Consider the following 7560-nt stretch of genomic DNA (forward strand, 5'->3'; position numbering starts at 1 on the left):
AATTCCATCATTACTCGTGTCATTACTGAACTCGTAGACCGTACACGATCATTAAAAAAAACTGCTAAAATCAACACTTCTCAAAAATGTTTCTCTACACTGATAAAAATTTGCACGATCGATTCATATGTTAACACCACATCAATTTAGCATGCTTTTTCATTTCAATACATAACCAGGGTTGTTACAAAAAAATTCTAAATAAAAACGCGCGAAGCCAAAAACTAAAACGCGCGAAGTTGGAAACTAAAACGCGCGATATTCGAGCGAAGCAATACATCACTATTTTAATGCAGGTGATACTTTGCGCAGAACTTGAAAACTCACTTAAAAATAATTTGAAAATCTGCACAATTTTTTTTTATATAAACACAATATACAAGTCTGCATACAACACGTCACTTTGAGAAACCCCATGAAAATGATTTCATTTTTATTCTCCATCTTTTTCGATGTCCTTAGTTAATTAATATTCTCTGATGTACGGAAAATGTTACAGTAAAAAGGCGGGTGGGTAATGTCAGAGACATAACTGGATGTCGTGAATACGAAAACAACTGACATGTTCCTTAACACATCCGAATATCAATTGTATGAATTATGCACGCATTCCCCTTTTTCACATTTTTCGCAAAAACAAAGAAAGCTTCACTTGATTTCGATTACTGTGAATTTCACACAGCGAAAAGTGCACAAATCTGAGCAAACTCTTCTTGATTTGCCGTAAACTGAGGATATTTCCCTACGATTCGCGAGCAACAAATCCTAATAGTTCTTTAGAAAACTTTTAGAGCCATTAGAACGGCTGATATTGTGCAATGCTCTCCACCGTTGTTTTTTCCCAATGCTAATGACTGGCAGCTGTGACGTAATCGCTCTTGTCGAAAGCGAAACTAGCTGTGCAGACGACACAAAACACATCTGCTCGCAGGGGCGATAAAATCCAAACTGATTGAATTTTTGTTAAGAGATTTCCTTTTATGTGATTTCGTTTGTAGCTTTTTCACTAATGGGCGGTCCTAACGGCTATAAAAATAGCCGCATACAGAATTTTATTGTCGATTATTTCATTTCGGATTTGCATAATTTATTGAAAGAAACTATCAATATGCTGTAGGGATTCGTTTCCAGCATTCAGAAGAGTCAAATTGCGTAATTCTCTACGACATTAAACTCTGGAACATTTTTCGCAAAAAAAAGCTTCACTTGATCTCGATTACTGTGAATTTCACACAGCGAAAAGTGCACAAATCTAAGCAAACTGTTCTTGATTTGCCGTAAACTGAGGATATTTCCCTACGATCCTAATAGTTCTTTAGAAAACTTTTAGAGCCATTAGAACGGCTGATATTGTGCAATGCTCTCCACCGTTGTTTTTTCCCAATGCTAATGACTGGCAGCTGTGACGTAATCGCTCTTGTCGGAAGCGTGCAGACGACACAAAACACATCTGCTCGCAGTGGCGATTGAATCCAAACTGATTGAATTTTTGTTAAGAGATTTCCTTTTATGTGATTTCGTTTGTAGCTTTTTCACTAATGGGCGGTCCTAACGGCTATAAAAATAGCCGCATACAGAGTTTTATTGTCGATTATTTCGTTTCGGATTGGCATAATTTATTGAAAGAAACTATCAATATGCTGTAGGGATTCGTTTCTAGCATTCACAAGGACCAAATTGAGGAACTCACTGCGATATTCACCACTTTTCGGAACATTTTTCCCGGACGATTTGTTGTACAGCAGCAGATATTTTATTTTATTCCTCAGAACGCGTTCTGATTGGCTGGTGTTGACATGGAGCAAATGAGACAGGTTTTTCAATAGTGTACTATTGAAATACTTCAATGCTTTTGCTATACACGTTTAAATTGAAAAATTTCACGATCAAAAACTTATCACTCTCTCAGAGGGTAAATTTTGAAAAGGCACCCCATAGTAAAGTAAGTCGAATTCACGACAAAAATGGGTTGTATAGATATACAGTAAAGTAAATTCCGCATAATTCTTTAGGAGTATTATTATGGTTTTAAGAAGAACCGAATAGAAGTCTGGAATAGAGAACTGGACCCTGAGTTCAAGACCTAAATTTAGATCCAATAACAGACTCAGAATCCAGTTTCAGTCGCTGCTGGTTCTCGCCTTGATGGCCAGCAAGCGAATGAGAGATGCGACCTGAGCGTTTGAGGTTTTAACCACGCAGAAGGTGCATTCTCCGTCGCTGCTGGTTAACTCCCGCTGCTGCTGCTGGTTAAGGTCCTCTCGCCTCGATGGCCAGCAAGCGAATGAGAGATGCGACCTGAGCGTTTGAGGTTTTAACCACGCAAAAGGTGCATTCTCCGTCGCTGCTGTTTAACTCCCGCTGCTGCTGCTGGTTAAGGTCCTCTAGCCTCGATGGCCAGCAAGCGAATGAGAGATGCGACCTGAGCGTTTGAGGTTTTAACAACGCAGAAGGTGCATTCTCCGTCGCTGCTGGTTGATGATTCCACTCCCACGACGTCTGCTTCCATCGAACGCAAAGAAATGATCGATTTTCGACCACGGTTCCCCTTTTATACGCATTCAGTTGAAGATATTTGCCTGACTACCTCAAAATCGTCGTCGTTGCGCGAAAAACCCAAGCGAAAGTAAAGAGTTTTCCGCGTTGTTTTCAAATTTTAAGAAAACTTAATTTTTGAGTTGTTTGTGGTTATCGCACACTGTTTAAAATATTATCCTGAATTCCTGATCATATTTTTGATGAAATGGTGAAAGAATTATGTTGCTACCATTAATACAAGTCGAGATATTCACGATTAAGTTCTGCCCATTCTTCCATATGGCTAATTTTGAAAAGGCACCCCATAGTAAAGTAAGTCGTATTCACGACAAAATAAAAATGCTTACAATTGCGATTTTGAAAGAAGTTCAGATTTCAGCGAAGACTTTATTTTTTGGCTTCAGCATCTTCTTGCTCGGTAATCGTTTCCTTTTTTTTTGTAAGAAGTATTATAAAGTAGACCACATCAGGATGATCTGATTTACTCTTTTTAATTTCAGTTTCAATTATGTTATAATAGTACCCTCTCCTGTTGTTAGATTTTACTCTGTTTATGTCCACTGGAGTTAGTTTCTGTCGAACTTGTTCTCCAGCAGGCATAAAACCTCCTCATTTTTTGTATAAATAGATTAAAATCATGTATCATTTGACATTTTCTTAAATATAGTGCTTCTATAGTAGCTAAATCTAATGAGACAGTAACATAAGAAAAGATTTCTTGATAACATTACGTGATAAATGAAAGCCGAAAGAATTGAACATTTGTTAAATATGCGGCACATGCTAGCAATGGGCTTGTTATATCCATAATAAGTTCTAACATAGGGAATCCGAAGAAAAAAATAGGATCGAAGATTACGACGTCGAATGTCAAATTGTAACAATTGCAATTGCTCGGAGCAATCGATCTGCGACTGAAGTATGTCAGCAACAAAACTAGCCTTACAAACATCGCGACGGACAGATAATAATTCGAGACCAATCAGTTTGCAGCGGTCATGGTTTAAAGGATATCTCCATGGAAGACGTCGGAGAGCGAATCGGAGAAATTAGCGTTGAATCGCTGCAATGCGTTGGATTTCGTTTTGGTAATAAGGTGACCAGATAACAGCAGCATGTTTGAGCGTTGAGCGAACTAAAGCGCAATACAGAGCTTACAAGCAATCTACATCAGAGAATTTTTTAGTAACGCGAAAAATAAATCCTAATATCTTAGATCTATGTGCTCTTTAAAATTTAACTTGGCATTCCAGAAGAACACCCAGGTCCTTAACAGATGTGCGTTCGAGAACAGTTTGTGGAATATTATCAGAGATGCCAGATATTTTCATAGAAAATCTGTATTTTCTTATATTCAAAATCTGTATTTATCTGTATTCACAACTATAACGAAATTTTCGCAATAATAACACCATTTCACGATTGAAGATGAATATTAGTAGATATCTGCGATTTTTAAAAAAATTTTCTCCTTCTATTCTTACTATCAGCAATCCCTCTCTCCAAGTCTTTGAACAGTATAATGAGCTTTGCTAAACTTATTGAATATGCTCAAAGCTCATTGAGTTATTGAGTCGACATGGCATTATAGTGCCTAATCTGTATTTCAAGTCAGGTCATAGTTTCTCAGTTTGATAATTACATCGATTTGCAGTTCAAATCTAAGTTCCATATTTTCATATACCAGACGAGTCATAGTCGTTTTGTTGTCAACACATAGTGATAAAATCTATTCGTTTCGTTTTTTGTTTGGACCCCACTCTTCAATGCGGTTATTTTGGTTTATGTGGTTTCGAGAAAAAACTTGCTATTATTTTGTATTAACCATGTCGAATTTCGAGCCAAATAAAAAGCATTTGTGTGACAAGATATGATTTTATTGTTCAATTAAGTGAAGAAGGTACCGAGTTCTAGTTGAGACTTATGGGGATCTTGATGCAACTGTCAAAGCTTGTGAGCTTTAGTTTCAACGTTTCAAAACAGGTTATTATTTTTTTGTTATTGACAAAGAACTTTGAAATCGACCACAAATGTATGTAGATGACGAACTACAATTATCATTGGACTAAAATGATACAAAAATAAAATAAATTATGGCCTAGCATTTCAATCTCAACCTCAAGCTATTTCTGATAGTCTAAGAGCCTTGAGAAAAATTTAAAATGATTTGTAAATGGGTTCCACACAAACAGAATGAACATGCAAAAACCCAGTGCGAAATGCTCCTTTCACGCTTCTAAAGAAAACTGCATTGGATTGTAACTGTCGACGAAAGATAAGTATATTTGGGAACCCGAAACGCAGGTTTCATGCCAGGACAATCATCAACATCGAGTTAAAGATCGTATAGTTTTGGAAAAAGACAATGTTAAGTGTCTGATGGGTTTAGGAATAGTGAATTACGAACTTTTTGAACCTAGCGAAACAATTACTACCGTCCGCTCCAGGTAAAATGCTAATACTTCAAATAAAAAAACAATTCGCCATCGTTTTTGAAAAACTCGATTTTTTCTTGAAAAAAAAAGACATTTTCAATTTTCGCAACTTAGTAATTAAATCAAATTTTGTTCTTTGGTTACGAAACTTCTATCTCATCTCTAGTACTAAATCCTAAATTATGGCTTAGGCCAAATAAAGAAAAAAAGTGTATGGAATCTGTATAAATCTGTATGAAATATACGAAATCTGTACAAAGTCTGTATTCTGTATAAAATCTGTATGGACATGTAAAAATCTGTATAATACAGATAAATCTGTATAAATGGCATCTCTGAATATTATAGTCGAATTTGAATACAGACTTTTTGCTACTAAAAGAGATGACGGAGAATTGAGTGGCATTTAAACTCATTTCGAAATATGAAATATGAAAGTCATCGGCGAACGATGGCTTCATACACTGGATCGAAAAATTAGATCGTTGAGATACAATAAAATTATGAACGGTCCAAGGTGACTTCCTTGAGGAACTCCAGAGGTAACAGCAAATGGTTAGGTTGTACAGTCTTCTATTTTCACTATCATTTCATAACCAATTAGATATGATCGAAGCCAATTTAAAAATGGTCCGTTTAATCCCAATCTACTTAATTTGAAGATCGTGATGATTAATTTTGTCGAACGCAGCAACAAATCGGTGTATATAGAATCTACTTGTAAACGTGCTTGTAAAGAACGTATTGTATGACTATGGAAATGTAGGTTACTAAATTTAGGGAAGTTGAAGGCTTTGGCATGAATCCATGCTGAGTCTCAGATATGTAGTCAGAGCAACTAACATATGTGTTATAAAATCCAGAACTATAATTTCAAACAGCTTCGATACAGCGCACAAAGCAGTTATTACACGGTAGTTGGATACTATACCCTTGTTCACATGGGATTTCTTCAATATTTTAGGAACAAATTCCAGAACGCATAGAACAATTGAAAATGTTGGATAGAGGAACTAACAAACTATTAGAACAATTTCCTATCACCACGGATGGAATCCCAGAACTTCTTCGTTTCTTTTCTTGTCCAACTTCGCTTCGTAAGCCTGTCATGCAAATTTTGCTTTAAGAATGCGATTGTTATCATTGAAGAATAGCATTCCATTTATTACGTTATTTGCATTATTGAATGTGTTTTCACTGAGACGATATCTTCCATCAGACATCAATATCTTTGAGTGCGAAAATATTCTTTCTATTTCCGCATTGAAATAGGGAAACGCAATCACATATATCGAAAAGTTTTTGTTATTCCTGGTAACATCTCTGTTGAAATAGCGAAAAATCCACCGAAGAAAACATTTACTAGAACCGCCTTCTAGTAAATTTTGGTTTTATCAAGGTGAAAATACACCAATTCGGCCAGCTCGACCAATTGCTGAAACGTTCGCCCATCTTCAATTTTTTAGGGTTTCATAAAACTCACAAGCTCAAAAAATTTGCAAAGAACTTTTATTATTCGAACAAATAATGCAAAGAATTTTTATTATTTGAACAAATCATTCATGTGGAATGATAGTTTTTAAATTCGCGCGAAATCCGCGCCATAGCATCAAAACCTTAGCTGAAACCGCGCCAAATCCGCGAAAATCGCGAAATCCGCGCAACCGTAACAACCCTGCATAACCAAAGCGAATCGGTCAACTCTGTTCCTATCGAAATCTATGTGGAAAACAATGTGACATTCATATGAAATGCATATAGAATCTAGAGGTAACGATATATCTTATCGTTTTGATATGCATTTCATGTAAACGTAGCATGATTTCCACTAAATATCAACAGTTCTTACACTCATTCTATGAGTTGAGTGTATATTTCCATGAATTTCGTGTGTTCTACAAGTAACACATGGATCAATAAGTCCCGAGACTAAAGCAGAGATGGCGCTCGTAGTAAACCAGTAACCAGATCTTTCTAGAGTACTAACCTTTGCTTGAAACGGGTCAAAATTTTAAGTCGATCCGACCAGAAACAGCTGAGTTATCGAGGTTGGAGTAAAGTCGTTTTGTAGTTTGATTAAAAAATGGAAAAAATCGAGTTTCGTGTATTGATAAAACATTGTTTTTAATGGGGAAAAACACCGTGCAACAGTCATGTGAACAGGATCAAACCCCCTAAATGACTACATGGAAAGGTTTTCTAGATACAGCAAAGAAAGGTATGGTGCTTAATAAATCAAACTCAAAATGTATGTTTTGTTTTCATATACTCATTATATTAGTGGAAATTATCAATATTATTCGCGACAGTAGAGAACCAACCTTTTAATAGCGAAACTGAGAAAACTAGACTGACTATAAACTCTACTAAACACAAATAAAACGAAGCGACCAATTGAATACAATTCAAGCTTGTTCGAGTACGTTCCTAAGATTGAGTAACTTGAAAGTGTACAATGAGACGATTGATGCCCACGAAAAACAGACTAAATTAAAGTACTTTGTCCTGGAATATTAGTCGTAATTTCCTGTAACTGATGTATTTCTCTGTATATCAGTTTGGAATAGTCCTACAATCGAAACAACTG

The sequence above is a fragment of the Malaya genurostris genome, chromosome 3 (genome assembly GCF_030247185.1).
Source record: "Malaya genurostris strain Urasoe2022 chromosome 3, Malgen_1.1, whole genome shotgun sequence".
NCBI lineage: Eukaryota > Metazoa > Arthropoda > Insecta > Diptera > Culicidae > Malaya > Malaya genurostris.